The sequence below is a fragment of the Apium graveolens genome, chromosome 8 (assembly GCF_009905375.1).
Source record: "Apium graveolens cultivar Ventura chromosome 8, ASM990537v1, whole genome shotgun sequence".
Lineage (NCBI taxonomy): Eukaryota > Viridiplantae > Streptophyta > Magnoliopsida > Apiales > Apiaceae > Apium > Apium graveolens.
The window spans coordinates 76,194,433-76,215,078 of record NC_133654.1 but is presented as its reverse complement, the minus strand read 5'-3'; the positions used below and the strand labels follow the sequence as shown (position 1 = coordinate 76,215,078).

The 20,646-nt window shown below is 37.8% G+C and overlaps 1 non-coding gene across 1 annotated transcript; it reads right to left on the bottom strand.

Annotated features, from left to right (window-relative positions):
* Positions 1-2,081: 2,081 nt before the first annotated feature.
* LOC141682347 (small nucleolar RNA R71) lies at positions 2,082-2,188 on the bottom strand. The gene has a single exon (XR_012559748.1). It is a non-coding gene; the product is annotated as a small nucleolar RNA R71 (small nucleolar RNA).
* Between the last annotated feature and the right edge of the window lie 18,458 nt (positions 2,189-20,646).

Sequence of the window (20,646 nt, the reverse complement as noted above, 5' to 3'; positions counted from 1 at the left end):
GGTGTATTTGTACTCAAGTTATTGGTGTTTTAATGTATTTTCTAGTATTTTTGTATTTCAGGCATTAATCCAGAATTTAGGTGAATTGGCATTAATTTGATGCTAATACGATGTTAGGATGGTGTCCAAGGAATAAACGCTCGTGAAGACCAACTCATTGCAGCAAGAAAATAAGGCAATTTCAGTTTTTCCAGAAGACCGGCACGCCCGCGCTGTGCTAGCGCGCGCCCGCGCCAGAAAAGCAGAATATCAGCGTGCCCGCGCTAGTGAAGGGCGCGGCTGCGCCAGGTCGGGATTCCAGATTCCTATTTCAATTAGAAGACTGTTTTTCTGGGCTTTTGGATTAATTGGGTTGCTATTTAAATACGATAAAAAGACATTTTTCATAACATTGCTTAAGTAGAAGACGACAGGAAGACCTATAGCACAATTCAATGAAGGAGAAGACGATCTAGTTTATTCTTATGAATCTTTGTTCTAAGTTGTAATCTTGGATGCTCGTTTCTTATTTTGTTGAACCTAATACTCTGGATTACGTACTCTTTTTAGTAATTGTTTTATAAAGACTACATTTGTTATACCATGCTTTCATCGGAACCCACGTTGATGATGAGTCCGATTATGGGCTAATTGTTATCGTGGGGTTCTAGCGTATTTATTTATGGATTTCTTTAGTTAATTTATTTCGATGCCTTAGTGTGTAGTGATTGTATGACAACCTAGTATTGGTTGTGCTTATTCGTCTTGTGAGCGTCGTGAACTTATAAGATAGCATGTTAATCTTTAATGAAGCAAAAGTGAATTTAAGGGTTTAGAACTTGCCATGCTAGCATAGGTTCATGTCTTATTGTTATGCATGATTCGTAGGTAATTTTAACCATCTTACTTGCCCTATATAATCACGATAGATAACTTGTGCATTAAATCTTTATGTTGTCAAATTCCTATAGACATATAGGGTCTCAATATAATTGGTGTCTATTCAGCTTCTATCTCTTTTGTGGATGTCTGGTAGTATAATATTCGTACAACGAAAGTTGGCGTTTATCAGTTTCGTGTTATCTGATTAGTGTCATCACCATTACATGCTAAGGTTAAGAACAAAAAGGCTATTAAATGAAGTATTTAATGAAGTTAGAATCCCATGTTTGTGGTACATATTATGTAATTCTCTTTAATCTCTTAGTTAATGTTCTCTAGTATAATTTTCAATAGTTAATCGTAGTATAATCAAAACCCAAATTGTTACTCATCTTAGCATTGAATAATAGCCATATCATTGTTGCATAAGTGCATAAATCACAAAGTTAACCTAAACTAGTCTATGTGGGAACAAACTAGAAATAATTTTATATTACTTGCGATCGCGTATACTTGCGTGAATTATTAGCGCGTGTTTAGAGATTAACAAGTTTTTTGGCGTCACTGCCAGGGACTCGGTGTTAACTTTTAGTTTATATGTTTGTCATCAGTGATCGTTAAAGTTCATTGTCTCAGATATTGTTACTTACCTACTCTTTTCCTTTTCGTGTTTCAGGTACTCTAGCGAGCGTGTATGCATACGCGTTCACGGGCTCGTAAGAGAACTCTGGATCAAGCTGAGGAGGAAGCTGTAGTGATTCGAAGGGAAGTTTTTGAGGATGAAGAGAAAGTAGAAAAAGAAGAGAAAGTCGAGGAACCAGCTTTAGTAGTGATGGGAGATCAATAAGAAATTCCTAAGGCTTTGATGGACTATTCTTAGCCTAAGATCAATGATATTCAGTCGAGCATTATCAGACCACCCATCTCGGCAAACACTTTTGAGATCAAGTCGAGCACGATTCAGATAATACAGAACTCAGTTCAGTTTAGGGGCTCTCCGACAGAAGACCCCAACATGCACATCAGGGATTTCATCGAGATCTGCAACACTTTCAAGTTCAATGGGGTGACTAAGTTGCTATAAAGTTGTGAATCTTCCCATTCTGTCTGAAGGATAAAGTAAAGTGCTGGTTACATTCCCTACCACCGGGGTCTATCACCAAATGGGAGGATCTTGCTCAAAAGTTCTCACTAAATTCTTTCCTATGGCGAAGACTACTGCAATCAGGAATGCTCTTACTCAGTTTGCATAGCAAACCGGAGAATCTCTGTGTGAGGCTTGGGATCGATATAAAGAGATGCTAAGGAAGTGCCCACACCATGGCATGCCTGATTGGATGATTATAGACTATTTCTATAATGGTTTGGGTGCACAGTCTAGACTTATGCTCGATACAGTGTCTGGTGGAGCCTGTTAAGTGGAATTTATGACACTTATTTATGCTCTAATAAGCTTTGAGTTGGTGTATTTGTACTCAAGTTATTTGTGTTTTAACGTGTTTTCTAGTGTTTTTGCATTTCAGGCTTTACTTCTCGAATCAGGTGAATTAGCATTGTTTTGATGCCAATATGGTGTTTTGGATGTGTTGGAATAAAAGCTTGAAAGATTGGCACGAAGCTGCAAGGAATAAAGAAAAGGAAAATAAAGTGTTTGGCAGGAGGTCGGCGCACCCGCGCTGATATTGCGTGCAGCCGCTGTGACCCCCTCAATCTCGGGGTTAGGAAATGAGGACTCACACACCTTTAATCTAATAATTAAATAAGCATGAACCCCAATTAACTACTTACAGGATCAACAGGATAAAGTATGAGACAAGATTACAACTACCAATCATAAAATATAACTTACAACCCCAAAATACCATTAAATAAATAATATCGATTTCGGCTGGGAACCGACAGATAACCCATTGTATCTTTACAGATTTCCTTCTAGGCGCTTGCTCACTCAGAAATACCACTACCTGCTCTGGAAACCGGAAGCCCTCAACATGATAGGGCCCACCAGGTACGCTCTTACGAGCAGTGCGCCTAAGCATGGCCATCTTCTTGCTTAACTGCCATGGTTAGATTAAAATAAAATATATGAGTATAAAACTCAGCAAGTAACTATAAAGCAGTTCTACGATATCAATTTACAGTATTCTTTACCAAACTCAGGGCATTCTACTTTATTTGTTCTAGGTGGCAGATTTCCAGCTTTTGGGTTAATGAAAGGTTTTGAAGGAACAATATGGAGCTTTTAAGGAACAAGGCTCAATGTAGGATGAAAGCCGACATTCATCACAAATCATTAAAGGATCATAATAGATCTTTCAAAAAGAGGATAGCAACAATATTTCATTATATGGAATCATTCATATGATCAACAGATTTAAAAATCAGGGTTCTCGAGCTTTGAGCTTCACATTAACATAATCAACTCTTTTCAAAACAACATAAACCATTTTCATTTTCAAGAATCAATTTATTGAACAGAAAGTTTCAATTCCCTTTTAAATAATCATTTAGAACCCTTGATTGGATCACTTTATCTTTCCATTTCATTATAATACGGGTGATCAGCCCGTACCGACCTCCATCCGGTCTTTAAGGTACCAATCAGCATAATTTCAGCCTTAAGTTGGACTAGTCCCGCTAGCCTCTTACCATGACTGGACTAGTCCCACTAGCCTCTTACGTCCCAATCCAATCCATCATGAATTCGTTTGGAAAACCTTGAGTTGGAAAAACAAATAGGTTTTCTAAAATCCATTTTATCATTACCAAGAATATGAAATCATTCAGACTCTTTCGAGTCGAAAGTCATTCTTAAGTCAAATTTTAAGATAAACAAAGTTCAGGGAGTGATTCAAAGATAAGCAAGGAACAATTCTTAAGGATTCTGTATCAAGGATAACAAGGTACTTAAGAAAAAGGGATCAACATCTGTTTAGGGACCAATAGGGTGATCAGGAAATAAGGTATCATTAAACAGGGTTCACAAGGGTGATATAGGGTTCAATACACTTCATGGCTTAATAAACAACTTGAACAGAAAGGACAGGTTATCAAAGGGTTGAATCAATAAGCTTTATCAATAACAGTTTATCAAGATCAAAGGCAGGGTATCTCAAATCAATATCAGGGTTTCACTAATTAAACAGTTCAATACTCTACATGGTATGAACAACATTCTCTTTTTAATCATTTACACAAGTAATCAGAGTTACTTGCCTGAATTTGCTTTCCTGAAGATTGAACTACTGCCACCTAGTATATCCTTTCCTTTCCTAGCCTGAATGCCCTCACGCTCCGAATCTACAATCAAAACCAAAATCTTAATCAGTTTCTCAACTATCATTCCCGGAACGATCACTCAATTACGATAGCTCGATTATACTCTTGTCTCAAATATACGAGTATAGCTTAGACACATAAGCACATAGCTCATTCTTTACTCATAGCCTTATATCACTTTACATATACTCGCTAAACCTTGATTTTTTTCCCAAATCAAATATTTATAACTCGTACAAACACACAATGACATGCACAGCTATTACGTATAGCTTTTAATCCCAATTACCTCAATTCCCTTTCTCTTTATCCATAATTCAAACCAAAAACACAATTCTACAAGCAAAATTCAAACGTTTTCAAACATAAACACTCAATCATTCTATCATTTACCAAAAAATTAGATTTTTGACTTTGAATTTCTTTGGCCTATTCGGCCTTAACCACAATCACAATCAAACCAAAACATGCATTAACAATTCCTCTTTTAAATCAACATGCAATCTTAGTACTTTCTAGTTAAACCTTAATTATACCAAAATCAAGTCACAAAAATCAATTCTTCTTTTTATTAACACAAGGTCGAACCAAAACCTTCACCATGTATTCCCAAATTTTGCATCCAAACAAATATACAAGTCCAATTATCATAGAATCTTAGTTAACATACTTAAATCACGAAAGAACATAGCCCTTTTTGGTACATGCAAACATTAAGAAATTTTATCATCCGATCTTTACTAATTTCCAAGAATGAACATTAACAAGTCATGATCATTACTAAAAATCATTTTTGATCTTTTAAAACCAAGATACCATTTGGGTTTTTCAAAAAAAACAACACATGCAATGATTTTCTTAATCCTTAAATCACAAATCAACCCATAATCAAACATCAAATCAACAACTCATTCATTTTAACAAAATCAACATGATTTTCTAAAAATAGTAAGGGCCATCCGGCCTTTCCTCAAGAAAACACACATGCAAACTCAACTTCTAAACTTTTGCATCTTTTATCATACTAATCTCTTAACATTAAAATAAATTAATATTTCAACCAACAAGAATCAATTTATCAACTTGTAATCTACGAAACCATTCGGCCTTTTTATCAAAATACCACATGCAAACACAAATATTTGATTTAAAGATATTAGAGCTCAGTTTTTTAACATCATTGCTCACCACCGGTTCACCGGAGTTCATCACCGGTGGCGGTGGTTTCTCGGTGATGCTCCATTTCGGAGTTTCCATCCTTGAAACCTCCGATATATGCACACACAAGGCACATGCAAGACTCACTTGGCTTTGAAAATCATTTTTCAATCATAAAATCACCTCCTTAAGCACATATTAAACCGTATATACATACGTACACACGCATCAAGCATGAACACACACACACATAAAGCTTGCATGTAATAAGATTATCACACATGCACACTCCAATAACCACTTATATGTGTTTAACAAGAGATTTTGAGAAGGATTGGTGATAGTTCATCAAAGAAACAAGTAGTTTACCAAGAGAGAAGAAGAAGAGCCGAGAGAGAGAGAGAGTAGCCGAGAGAGAGTGAGAAGGAAAGAGAGAAGAGAGATTGAGGTGCTCGGGAAAAAGAAAAGAAAAGGGGGGGATGAGTTTATACACACTCAAGATCAAGGGTAATTTAGTACAATACTAATTCCCTTTTATAAAGTGATTTTCCTTTCTCTTTTTACGCCCATAGATTATTGGTGGAAAAATAAATATATCTCTCTTGGAAAGTTGGAAATTATAGCGATTGACGATTTTAAAAAGTAGATCTCAAAATTAGCTTTCCAACCATTACTCATAATAAGATTTTGAGCGTACGGTTGATTTTATATGATTTTCGCAAGCTCGCCTTAATAATTACATTTTCCACATAAAAATCAAATTAAAATGCAAGGACCACCAAATAAATCCATTCATCATTTTTAAAAAGTCACTAGGACTATTACAAAGATAACAAAACAATTCCCATGTTTTTAACTTACTCGGATAATTTTATAAAAATGCGCGAAGGTTAAATAGACCTTTATTTAAATCAATTAATTCCTTCAAATTCATAAAAATGTCACAAAGCACATAGTCCTACACACAGACAAGAAATCACACATATACAATCATATAATGACTCAGGTCTGATCATAGAATTTATTCTTCTTTAATCTTTATCACTTTTTACGCGTATCGGGTCACGTTCAGCCTGAGGGCCCGACGCTCAGCGTTTCAATTACGCTTCTCATTATCTTTATCAATCGACACGTCACTGAGGATGAAATACTTTATTCATACATTCATTTCATTCAGTCACACATAATTCACATTTTATATTCTTTAACTCCTTATTAGGACGGGTTCCATTCTAATTGACGGCCCGACGACACAGCTTAACTCCTAAGCTGACTCTTTAAATTGGAACGCTTTTATTTACGCTCCTAAATTCTAATATACAGAAAAGACAACTAATCAGCACTTAGTCACATAATTATAATCACATCATATAAGGCATACTTTATTGACTTAATTACGTCACAAAATTCTCAGTCGTCACAATCAACCCTCCTTAAAAGGATTTTGTCCCAAAATCTTATCTAAGCAAATAGATAGGGATACTTTTCTTTCATTTCGCTTTCTAACTCCCAAGTCGATTCTTTGACTAATGGATTTCTCCATAATACTCTAACTAGAGGTACAACTTTATTTCTAAGCGTCCTCTATTTTCGGTCCAAAATTCGAACTGGCTGTTCCATATAAGACAAATCTGGTTGGATTTCCACTGGTTCCAACTCGATCATATAGCTCGCATCAGCATTATACTTCTTCAGAAGAGATACATGAAATACATTGTGCAAATATTGCATTTGCGGAGGTAGTGCCAACTCATATGCCACCTTCCCAACTCGACGCAATACTTCAAATGGTCCGATATACCTAGGACTCAACTTTCCTTTCTTTTCGAATTGGGTTAAACCTTTCCAAGGAGATATCTTTAACAAGACTTTGTCTCCAGATTCGAATTGCACATCTTTTCGTTCTTGATTTACGTACTTTGCTTGTCAATCTTGAGCTGCAATTAATCTCTTTCGAATCATTTCTACCTTTTCCTTCGTTTGTTGAACTAGCTCTGGGCCAATTAATTTGTGCTCACCAACTTCATCCCAATAAGTAGGGGACCTACACTTTCTTCCATACAACGCTTCATAAGGCGGCATGCCAATACTCGCGTGATAACTATTGTTGTAGGAAAACTCAATTAACGGCAAATGATCATCCCAATTTCCTTTGAAATCTATTGTGCAGGTTCGCAATATATCTTCAATAGTGTGAATTGTCCTTTCACTTTGTCCGTCTTTCTGCGGATGATATGCCGTACTCATTTTCAACTTAGTTCCCAAATGATCATGGAATTGTCACCAAAATCTCGAGTTAAACCTTGGATCTCTATCAGACACGATAGATACAGGAACTCCATGACGCATCACAATCTCATCCAAATACAATTTGACCAACTTTTCCAATGAAAACCTTTCATTTATCGGCAAGAAATGTGCTGACTTCGTCAACCGATCGATTACCACCCAAATCGCATCATGATTTGACTTGGTTTTAGGTAATCCTACCGCAAATTTCATCGCTATATGTTCCCATTTCCATTCGGGTATATCCAGTGGCTGAAGCAATCCGCTCGGCCTTTGATGTTCCGCATTGACTCTTTGGCATGTGTAACATTTACTTATCCATTCCGCAATTTCCTTTTTCATGTTTGGCCACCAATAACTTTCTTTTAAATTCTGGTACATTTTTGTACTTCAAGGGTGAATTAAAAATCTCAAGTTATGCGCTTCTTGCAAAATCTCGTGCTTTAGCTCCATGACATTAGGTATCCAAATACGTGAGTTAACACGGTATATTCCTTTTCCATCCTTTTGAGCTTCAATTTCTTCTCCCGTCAACTTATCCTTTTCGCAATTCATCACTTGCTCTTGACAGCATCGAATCTTTTCCAAAATTTCAGGTTAAAATGACATTGCATATATAGCTTCACCTCCAAATTCTGGAGTCTACACATCTATTTCCATCTTTTCAAAATCCTTGATCAATTCTTCCGATGATGTTAACATATTCAACTTTTCCTTGTGACTTAGAGCGTCTGCTACCACATTTGCCTTTCCAGGATGATAGTTTATCGTACAATTATAATCTTTTATCAATTCTAACCACCTTCTTTGTCTCATATTCAATTCCTTCTGAGTAAAGATATACTTTAAACTCTTATAATCCGTATAAATCTCACAATTTTCCCTGTACAAATAATGCCTCCAAATCTTAAGGGCAAACACAATTGCTGCCAATTCTAAATCGTGCGTTGGATACTTTTGCTCGTGCGGCTTGAGTTGCCTTGACGCATATGCTATTACCTTCCCGTGTTACATTAACACGCATCCAAGTCCTTTATATGAAGCATCACTGAATATCACAAATTCCCCTTTTCCATCTGGTAATACCAACACTGGGGCGGTTACCAATCTCTTCTTTAACTCTTGAAAACTATCCTCGCACTTTTCTGTCCATACAAACTTCTCATTCTTTCTTGTCAACTTTGTTAATGGAACGACAATCTTAGAGAAATCTTGCACAAATCTCCTGTAATATCACGCTAATCCCAGAAAACTTCTGACTTCCGTAGGAGTCTTGGGTCTTTCCCAATTCATTACAGCTTCTATCTTGGCTGGGTCCACTTTGATTCCTTCTTTATTTATTACATGACCACGAAATTGCACCTCCTTTAACCAAAATTCACACTTTGAAAACTTAGCGTACAGCTTCTCTTTCCTCAGAATTTCCAAGGAAATCCTCAAATGCTCCTTATGATCTTCTTCCGCCTTGGAGTAAATCAGTATATCGTCGATAAACACAATAACGAACTTATCCAAATATTGCTTGAACACTCTGTTCATAAGATCCATAAATGTGGCTGGCGCATTCGTCAAGCCAAATGCCATTACCAAAAACTCATAGTATCCATATCTCGTTCGGAACGTTGTCTTGGGTATATCTTCCGCTTTGATATTTAACTGATGATACCCAGATCTTAAATCAATCTTGGAGAAACACGAAGCTCCTTTCAGCTGATCAAACAGGTCATCAATCCGCGGTAGAGGATATTTATTCTTAATTATCAATTTATTCAGTTCGCGGTAATCAATGCACAACCTCATACTCCCATCCTTTTTCTTTACAAATAACACCGGTGCGCCCCACGGGGATACACTCAGTTGGATCACTCCTTTATCCAACAATTCTTGCAACTGAACTGCCAATTCCTTCATTTCAACTGGCGCCATGCGATAGGGAGCTTTCGACACTAGTTCCGTTCCAGGAGCCAAATCAATCGTAAACTCGATCTCTCTGTCTGGAGGTAGTCCAGGCAATTCATCAGGAAATACATGTGGAAAATCTCTTACTATCGGAATATCCTTGATCCTTACGGATTCCTTCTCCACATCCATGACATGAGCCAAATAAACTTTGCATCCTTGGCGTATTAATCTTCTCGTCTCAATAACCGTTAGGAATTTATTCTCTTGCCTCTTTCCTTTAAATATCACCTCTTCACTATCCTTGGTTCTTAACTTTACCTTTTTACTTTTACATTCTATTTGTGCTTCATGGTTTGACAACCAATCCATTCCTAGTATAACCTCAAATTCTCCTAACTTAAAGGGAATTAAGTCAGCAGAAAAGTGCCGACCTTCTATAGTCACATCACAATCGGGACAAATCTTATTAACAATAACTTTCTCTTGATTTGCTACCTCTATAATCAAATTAGGTTCTAGAGGGTACGCAACACAATTTAACTTATCAAGAATACTTTCAGAGATAAAAGATCTAGTTGCTCCAAAATCCATCAATACTTTTACTTCTACTGAATTTATAACAAGCATACCTGCTACCACGTCCATATCTTGCACCGCATCTTTCATCGTCATGTTAAAGGTTCTAGCTCTAGGTTGAGCTGATGGTGCTGGGAGAGACGGCGGTCCAGCAATCTTAAGAACATTAGCCTTCTGAACAGGCTCCTTGTAATTTCTGGCCATATGGCCCACTTTACCATACTTGAAACAAGTCAAATCAGGCTTTCTCGCTCCACTTGGGCATTCCGAAGAGTAATGTCCCTTCTGGTTGCATTTGAAACACGTTACATCCAACTTATTACACCTTCCTGGGTGTCTCTTTCCACAATTCTTGCATTCTTGAATCTGGGGTCTGCTATGCTTCCCCAGTTGTCCTGTTTTCTGGAAACGGTTCTTCTGAGCTCCGTTAACGGGTTTAAATTTCTGAAATTTTTGGTTCTGGCCTCCACCATTCTTGCCAAACTTCCCTATAAACTTTGAGCTTCCTTGCTCTTGCTCTGAGCTTTCATATTTCCTCTTCCTTCCTTCATTTTCTCTCCTTGCAGCTTCACACTCACCTTCCACTATCATTGCCTTTTCAACCAAGGCATCATAATTCTTGATCTCCAACAATGCTACTTAACTCTTAATCCCCGGCTTAAGTCCCTGTTGGAACCTCTTAGCCTTCTTCGCTTCCGTATTCACGTACTCAGGTACAAATCTAGACAATTCCGAAAACTTCACTTCATATTCCGCTACTGACATATCCTCTTGTCTAAGGTCCAGAAATTTCATTTCCAACTGATCTTGCACATAGCTCGGAAAATACTTCTCCAGAAACATCTCAGTGAACTTCTCCCATGTTAAGTCCTTACCTTCCAACAATGCCTTTGAAGACTCCCACCAGAACTTGCTTCATCTTTCAGGTAATAACTTGCATACTGAGCCTTCTTGTCGTCCTTAACTTTTGCTAACTCAAAAGCTTTTTCCATTTCTCTCAACCACGACTGAACTTTAATCGGGTCTGGAAAACCTAAGAACTCTTGGGGATGAACATATTGAAAGTGTTTGAAATTTCCAACTTTAGGGGCCACAGGTTGTTGCAAAAGCTGAGCAAGTCTGCTCATCATGGTGGTTTCTAGGTTTACTTCTAGGTCTTAGGTGGGAATTTTTTCTTCTTGGTAATCTTATGAATTGGCCATTTCTTACAAACCTGATTGAGCAATTATTTAGAAATACGATGGCATGGCATATAAATAACAACAGTTTCTATAAAATCTCTTTTATGGGTTTTAAATTTTACCCAATTTGCACATGCAATCCTATTACTACATAATTCTCATATCAGTATTGTTTTATCATGGCACATAATAGGGTTTTGTGATCTTTAAACACAGTTATACGAAAACATGGTTGTATAGAAACATGATATTGAGAACAGTTTATGAGATATTTAAGGTGCACAATGGAAAACAAGACAATGGATTTAAACAAAAGGGTACATAAAGAAAAGTCTGGCTATCACAAGTTCTGAAATAAGGTACAATAATATAGTAGGGTTAAACAGAGGAAAAACTGGAAAATATCGCCCTATCTACCCCTAACTTCTAACAACTACTACTACAACACAGTTCTGAAATACAACAAGATAAATAAAAAAGGGATCCCAGCATCTGACCAAGTATCCCAAAGCCTACTGGCGCTGAAAAACACCAATCTATGGGCTCAACCAACAGTCCCGTCTAATCATCTAGAATCTCTCTCAACACAACCAACATCCAGCGAATGATCTTATGCAGCCTCCGGGCCTCAGCATCAGCATCACTAGTGGATGGTCCCTCATCCAGTCTCCTCCTGGCAACCTGCTCTACCATCTTCACCCGAACTCGCCACTCATTATCCATAGCTGAAGCACTCTGCCTAGACTCTCTGGCTAGCCTATCCACCAAAGCTCCCAACTCAGGAATACGGGAGTAAACAAAGTCTCGATCCTGGGCTAACTTGCCACCAACACTGACAGGTACAGTCTTAGGCATCTCAGACTCTGGCTCAGGGGCAGGGGTCTCTGAATCTGGCCTCAAGGGTGAAATCTGCATAGGGACCTCACTACTCTCAGAAGGGTCCTCCTCTAGGTCTGAACTAACATACACAGGCTCCTCTGGAGAGGGTGAAATGGGGTCCACTGGGGTACTAGTCAAACTAATCTCTGAGTCTGAGTCACTACCACTACTAGGATCCTGAGAGAAAACACAAAACAACAACTAAGAAACAATGTTAGGGTTAAATAAAGCTAATAGTCTAACTCAACTCTATATGAGTCGAACTCTCTCGCGATATAGATATATACCCAAAATACCCTTTTATTCCCAACTTGTCTCAGGGACTAGATCTTGTAGCTCTGATACCAACTTGTGACGCCCTCAATCTCGGGGTTAGGAAATGAGGACTCACACACCTTTAATCTAATAATTAAATAGGCATAAACCACGATTAACTCCTAACAGGATCAACAGGATAAAGTATGAGACAAGATTACAACTACCAATCATAAAATATAACTTACAACCCTAAAATACCATTAAATAAATAATATCGATTCCGGCTGGGAACCGACAGATAACCCATTGTATCTTTATAGATTTCCTTCTAGGCGGTTGCTCACTCAGAAATACCACTATCTGCTCTGGCAACCGGAAGCCCTCAACACGATAGGGCCCACCAGGTACGCTCTTACGAACAGTGTGCCTAAGCCTGGCCATCTTCTTGCTTAACTGCCATGATTAGATTAAAACAAAACATATGAGTATAAAACTCAGCAAGTAACTATAAAGGAGTTCTACGATATCAAATTTACAGTATTCTTTACCAAACTCAGTGCATTCTACTTTATTTATTCTAGGTGGCAGATTTCCAGCTTTTGGGTTAAGGAAAGGTTTTGAAGGAACAATATGGAGCTTTTAAGGAACAAGGCTCAACGTAGGACGAAAGCCGACATTCATCACAAATCATTAAAGGATCAGAATAGATCTTTCAAAAAGAGGAAAGCAACAGTATTTCATTATATGGAATCAATCATATGATCAACAGATTTAAAAATCAGGGTTCTCGAGCTTTAAGATTCATATTAACATAATCAACTCTTTTCAAAACAACATAAACCATTTTCATTTTCAAAATCAATTTACTGAACAGAAAGTTTCAATTCCCTTTTAAATAATCATTTAGAACCCTTGATTGGATCACTTTATCTTTCCATTTCATTATAATACGGGTGATCAGCCCGTACCGACCTCCATCCGGTCTTTAAGGTACCAATCGCCATAATTTCAGCCTTAAGTTGGACTAGCCCCACTAGCCTCTTACCATGACTGGACTAGTCCCACTAGCCTCTTACGTCCCAATCCAATCCATCAGGAATTTATTTGGAAAACCTTGAGTTGGAAAAACAAATAGGTTTTCTAAAATCCATTTTATCATTACCAAGAATATGAAATCATTCAGACTCTTTCGAGTCGAAACTCATTCTTAAGTTAAATTTTAAGATAAACAAAGTTCAGGGAGTGATTCAAAGATAAGCAAGGAACAATTCTTAAGGATTCTGTATCAAGGATAACAAGGTACTTAAGAAAAAGGGATCAACATCTGTTTAGGGACCAATAGGGTGATCAGGAAATAAGGTATCATTAAACAGGGTTCACAAGGGTGATATAGGGTTCAATACACTTCATGGCTTAATAAACAACTTGAACAGAAAGGACAGGTTATCAAAGGGTTGAATCAATAAGCTTTATCAATAACAGTTTATCAAGATCAAAGGCAGGGTATCTCAAATCAATATCAGGGTTTCACTAATTAAACAGTTCAATACTCTACATGGTATGAACAACATTCTTGTTATAATCATTGACACAAGTAATCAGAGTTACTTGCCTGAATTTGCTTTCCTGAAGATTGAACTACTGCCACCTAGTATATCCTTTCCTTTCCTAGCCTGAATGCCCTCACGCTCCGAATCTACAATCAAAACCAAAATCTTAATCAGTTTCTCAACTCTCGTTCCCGGAACGATCACTCAATAATGATAGCTCGATTATACTCTTGTCTCAAATATACGAGTATAGCTTATACACATAAGCACATAGCTCATTCTTTACTCATAGCCTTATATCACTTTACATATACTCGCTAAACCTTGATTTTTTTCCCAAGAAAACACACATGCAAACTCAACTTCTAAACTTTTCCATCTTTTATCCTACTAATCTCTTAACATCAAACTAAATTAATATTTCAACTAACAAGAATCAATTTTTCAACTTGTAATCTACAAAACCATTCGGCCTTTTTATCAAAATACCACATGCAAACACAAATATTTGATTTAAAGATACCAGAGCTCAGTTTTTTTAACATCATTGCTCACCACCGGTTCACCAGAGTTCATCACCGGTGGCGGTGGTTTCTCGGTGGTGCCCCATTTCGGGGTTTCCATCCCTGAAACCTCCGATATATGCACACACAAGGCACATGCAAGACTTACTTGGCTTTGAAAATCATTTTTCAATCATAAAATCACCTCCTTAAGCACATATTAGACCGTATATACATACGTACACACGCATCAAGCATGAACACACACACACATCAAGCTTGCATGCAAGAAGATATTCACACATGCACACTCCAATAACCACTTATATGTGTTTAACAAGAGATTTTAAGAAGGATTGGTGATAGTTCATCAAAGAAACAAGTAGTTTACCAAGAGAGAAGAAGAAGAGCCGAGAGAGAGAGTAGCCGAGAGAGAGTGAGAAAGAAAGAGAGAAGAGAGATTGAGGTGCTCGGGAAAAAGAAAAGAAAAGGGGGGGATGAGTTTATACACACTCAACATCAAGGGTAATTTAGTACATTACTAATCCCCTTTTATAAAGTGATTTTCCTTTCTCTTTTTATGCCCATAGATTATTGGTGGAAAAATAAATATATCTCTCTCGGAATGTTGGAAATTATAGCGATTGATGATTTTAAAACATAGATCTCGAAATTAGCTTTCCAACCATTACTCATAATAAGATTTTGAGCGTACGGTTGATTTTTTATGATTTTCGCAAACTCGCCTTAATAATAACATTTTCCACATAAAAATCAAATTAAAAGGCAAGGACCACTAAATAAATCCATTCATCATTTTTAAAAAGTCACTAGGACTATTATGAAGATAACAAAACAATTCCCATATTTTTATCTTACTCGGATAATTTTATAAAAATGCGCGAAGGTTAAAAAACCTTTATTTAAATCAATTAATTCCTTTAAATTCATAAAAATGTCACAAAGCACATAGTCATACACACAGACAAGCAATCACACATATACAATCACATAACGACTCAGGTCTGATCATATAATTTATTCTTCTTTAATCTTTATCCCTTTTTACGCGTATCGGGTCACGTTCAGCCTGACGGCCCGACGCTCAGCGTTTCAATTACGCTTCTCATTATCTTTATCGATCGACACGTCACTGAGGACGAAATACTTTATTCACACATTCATTTCATTCAATCACACATAATTCATATTTTATATTCTTTAACTCCTTATTAGGACGGGTTCCGTTCTACCTGACGGCCCGACGCTACAGCTTAACTCCTAAGCTGACTCTTTAAATTGGAACGTTTTTATTTACGCTCCTAAATTCTAATATACAGAAAAGACAATTAATCAGCACTTAGTCACATAATTATAATCACATCATATAAGGCATACTTTATTGACTTAATTACTTCACAAAATTCTCAGTCGTCACAGCCGCGCCAGGGAGCAGAATGTCAGCGCGCCCGCGCTGGTGAAGCGTGCGGTCGCGCTGGGTCGGGAATTAAAAATCCTGATTCTTTTATAATTCGATTTCTGGACTCCTGGGAATGCATGGACTGCTAAATATATATATATATATATAACTTTAGGTCCTTTTTATAATGTAATCAAGACATCAAGGAAGGAGAAGACGGCAAGAGACCTTTTGGCACAATTCAACAAAGGCGAAGACGATCTAGTTTATTCTCGTGAATCTTTGTTTTGAGTTGTAACTTGGATGCTTGTTTCTTGTTATTTTGAACCTATATTCTTGTGTGTACTTTGGTTTATTTATTCGTATAAAGACTACGTTTGCTATATCATGTTTTTATTGGAACCCACGTTGGCGATGAGTTCGATTATGGGCTAATCATTATCGTGGGGTTCTAGCGGATTTATTTATGGATTTCTTTAGTTAATTTATTTAGTGCCTTAGTGTGTAATGGTTGTATGATAACCTAGTTATGGTTGTGCTTATACATCTTTTGAGCATCGCGAACTTATAAGATAGTGTGTTAATTCTTGTCTCAATATAATTGGTGCCTACTTAGCTTCTATCTCTTTTGTGGATGTCTGGTAGAATGGTACTCGCGCAACAAAAGTTGGCGTTTATCAGTTTTGTGTTATCTGATTAGTGTCATCACCATTGCAAGCTAAGGTTGAGAATAATAAAACTATTGAATGAAGTACTTAATGAAGTTAGAATCCCATGTTTGTCATATATATTAATCCAGTCTATTTTATTCTCGTAGTTATATTGTTAGCGTAATTCTTAGTTATAAATATCCTCAATTTGTTATAGTCTTAGCATTGAATAATAACCATACATTGTTGCTTAGGTGCGTAATTTAGATAGTTAACCAATACAGTCTCTATGGGATCGAATTTGATTTATATCTTATACTACTTACGAACTCGTATACTTGCGCGTAATATTAGCGCGTATTTAGCGACTAACAGAGCCTTATGGGCCAAAAGCTATAATGAAGCTTATGAGTTGATTGAGGTCATGGCAGCTAATGAATACCAGAATCCTTCGCAAAGAATGTTACAAGGCAAGGTAGTAAGAATTCTGAAGTAGATACAACTACTGCTATAGCTGATCAACTTTACACTTTGACGATGAAAGTGGACTCGTTGGCTAATTATGGAGTTAATCAAATCACTAGTGTTTGACGAAACTGAGTAGTGTGCTATTTCTAGCGAATCAGCACAATTTGTGAGCAACTTTCAGAGATCACAGCAGCAAGCTCCAGCCACTTATCATCCTAATAACCGCAATCATCCTAACTTCAGCTAGAGCAACAATCAGAATGCGGTGCAACAACCTTATCAGCCATACACAGCAAAGCCGTATAACCCTCCTGGATTTCAACAATCACAATATGCCCCTAGGCAACAACTTCAACTTCGGCAGTTACCGCAAGCTAATAAAAAAACTGAATTGGAGGAGTTGAGGCTCATGTGCAAGAGCCAAGCTGTTTCTATTAAGACCTTGGAGAATCAGATTGGGCAGATTGCTAATGCATTATTGATTCGTCAACCTGGCACGCTTCTAAGCGATTCTGAAGTGCCATGAAAGAAGAAAGCTAAGGAGCATGTTAAGGCAATTACATTGAGGTCTGGTAAGGTTGCAAATACTGAAAAAGCTAAGACTCCAGAATCTGAAGTTGAGGCTGAAGAAGAAGAAGTGCAAAAGGAAGCAGAAGTGGAACCAAGGAAGACTACTGTGGAGCACACTCCTCCCGAGGTTAATACAGGGGAGAAACAGATCTATCCTCAACCTCCTTTTCCTAAGAGGCTATAGAAGAAAAAGCTGGATAAGCAGTTTGAGAAGTTTCTGGAGGTGTTCAAGAAACTTCACATCGACATACCTTTCACTGAAGCTCTTGAACAAATGCCTAGTTATGCGAAGTTTATAAAAGGTGTTCTCTCTCGGAAGGTAAAGCTTGATGACTTAGAGACCGTTCCTCTCACGGACGAATGTAGTGTTGTGCTGCAACAGAAGTTGCTTCTGAAGCTTAAAGATCCTGGAAGCTTCACTATTCCATGCACCATTGGAAAGGGGTCATTTGACAAATGCTTATGTGACTTGGGAGCTAGCATCAATCTGTTGCCTTTGTCAATCTTCAAGAAGTTGGACTTATCGGATCCAAAGCCTACTTATATGACTTTGCAGCTGGTCGATCGTTCTATGACTTATCCACGAGGCATTGTTAACGATGTTTTGGTCAAGGTGGATAAACTCATCTTTCCTGTTGATTTTGTAATTCTTGATTTCAAGGAGGATAAGAAGATTCCCATAATCTTGGGAAGACCTTTCTTGGTGACTGGCCGAACCTTAATTGATGTGCAGAAAGGTGAGCTCACCATGCGAGTGTTGGATCGGGATGTAACTTTTAATGTGTTCAATGCGATAAAGTTCCCTACGGAAAATGAGGAGTGCTTAAAGGTGGAGTTGGTTGATTCTGTGGTTACTTCAAAACTTGATCAATTGCTAAGGTCTAATGCCTTAGAAAAGGCCTTGTTGGGGAATTCCGATAGTGAAGATGATGAAGGGATGAGCAGTTACAATTTCTGAATGCTTCTCCCTAGAAGAGGAAGATGGATATGCCTTTTGAATCTCTTGGAATGGAGGAACTGAAAAAATCTCCTAAGCACCTCAAGCCATCTATTTAGGAAGCTCCTACACTTGAGCTTAAACCTTTACCTGAACATTTGAGGTATGCGTTTTTAGGTGATGCATATACTTTTCCTGTTATTATTGCATCTGGCCTTTCATATAGTGATGAGGAAAAACTCTTGAGAATTCTGAGAGAATTCAAATCGGCAATTGGATGGACGATAACAGATATCAAGGGAATCATCACTTCTTATTGTATTCATAAAATTCTGCTAGAGAAAGGTAGCAAGCCTACTATTGAGCAACAAAGAAGGCTAAATACTATCATGAAGGAATTCGTGAAGAAGGAAATTCTTAAGTGGCTGGATGCAGAGATCATCTATCCCATTTCTGATAGTTCTTGGGTGAGTCCAGTTCAGTATGTACCAAAGAAAGGAGGTATCACAGTCATTGCTAATGAGAAGAATGAGCTCATTCCTACTCGAACAGTCACGTGGTGGAGAGTTTGCATCGATTACAGGAAGCTGAACAAGGCCACAAGAAAAGATCACTTCCCTCTGCCATTCATTGATCAGATGCTTGATAGATTGGCTGGGCATGAGTACTACTGTCTTCTGGATGGCTATTCCGGCTATAATCAAATTTGCATTACCCCATAAGATCAGGAGAAGACTACTTTCACTTGTCCATTTGGTACTTTCGCCTTTAGAAAGGTTTCTTTTGGTTTATGTGGAACACCGGCCACATTTTAGAGATGCATGATGGCTATCTTCTCTGACATGATTGGTCAGAATGTGGAGGTGTTCATGGACGGTTTCTCTGTGTTTGGTGATTCATTTGATGAGTGCTTGCAGAATCTAGGCGACATTCTCAAGAGGTGTGTTGAGACCAATCTGGTTCTCAATTGGAAGAAATGTCACTTTATTGTGTGACATGGCATTATTCTTGGGCACAAGTCTTTATTAAGGGTCTTGAGGTGGACAAAGCCAAAGCGTGGGTCATAAAAAATCTTCCCCCACCAATTTTTGTTAAGGGAGTTTGCAGTTTTCTTGGTCATGTGGGATTCTACAGGCGGTTCATCAAGGACTTCTCAAAAATTTCTAAACCTTTGTGCAATCTTCTAGAGAAAGATGTTCCGTTCAAATTTGATGACGAGTGCCTAGCTGCTTTTGAGTTCTTGAAGAAGAGTTTAATCACGGCACCTGTCATAACTGCACCTGATTGGTATGAACAGTTTGAAATGATGTGTGATACAAGTGACTATGCAGTTGGAGCAGTTCTTGGGCAAATAAAGAACAACATATTTCATGTGGTCTACTATGCTAGTAAGACCCTAAACGGTGCTCAACTAAATTATACAACTACGGAGAAGAACCGTGGTTTGCAAACATTGTGAACTATCTTGTAAGTAATATCATGCCTCCCGACTTGTCGTACGCTCAAAGGAAGAAGTTTCTGCATGAAGTGAAGTGGTATATGTGGGATGAGCCGTTTCTTTTTTAACAAAACGGGGGGGGGGATCTTGCGAGATTGTCACTCAACGGCTTATGGAGGACATTATGGGGGAGAAAAGACAGCAACTCGTATTCTTCAAGCATGTTTCTTTTGGCCGACTTTGTTTAAAGATGCTCATCAGTTTGTTTTGAAATGTGATCGATGTCAACGTGTGGGTAATATGTCCTAGAGGGATGAGATGCCTCTTAATGTGCTTCTCGAGGTTGAAGTCTTCAATGTTTAGGGAATAGACTTCATGGGGCCATTTGTCTCATCTTGCAATAATTAGTATATCTTGTTGATGGTCAATTATGTGTCGAAATGGGTGGAAGTCAAGGCGTTGCCAAACGAATGATGCGAAGGTAGTGCTTAATTTTCTTTATAAGCCGATATTCACAAGATTTGGAACTCCAAGAGTCATAATTAATGATGAGGGGTCGCATTTTTGCAATCGCAAGTTCGCTACTATGATGCAAAGGTATAATGTGAATCATCGCATTTCTACGGCTTATCATCCTCAGCCGAATGGTCAAGCTGAGGTATCTAACAGAGAGATCAAGTGCAGTTTAGAGAAAGTTGTGTATCTATCGAGGAAAAATTGGTCTTTG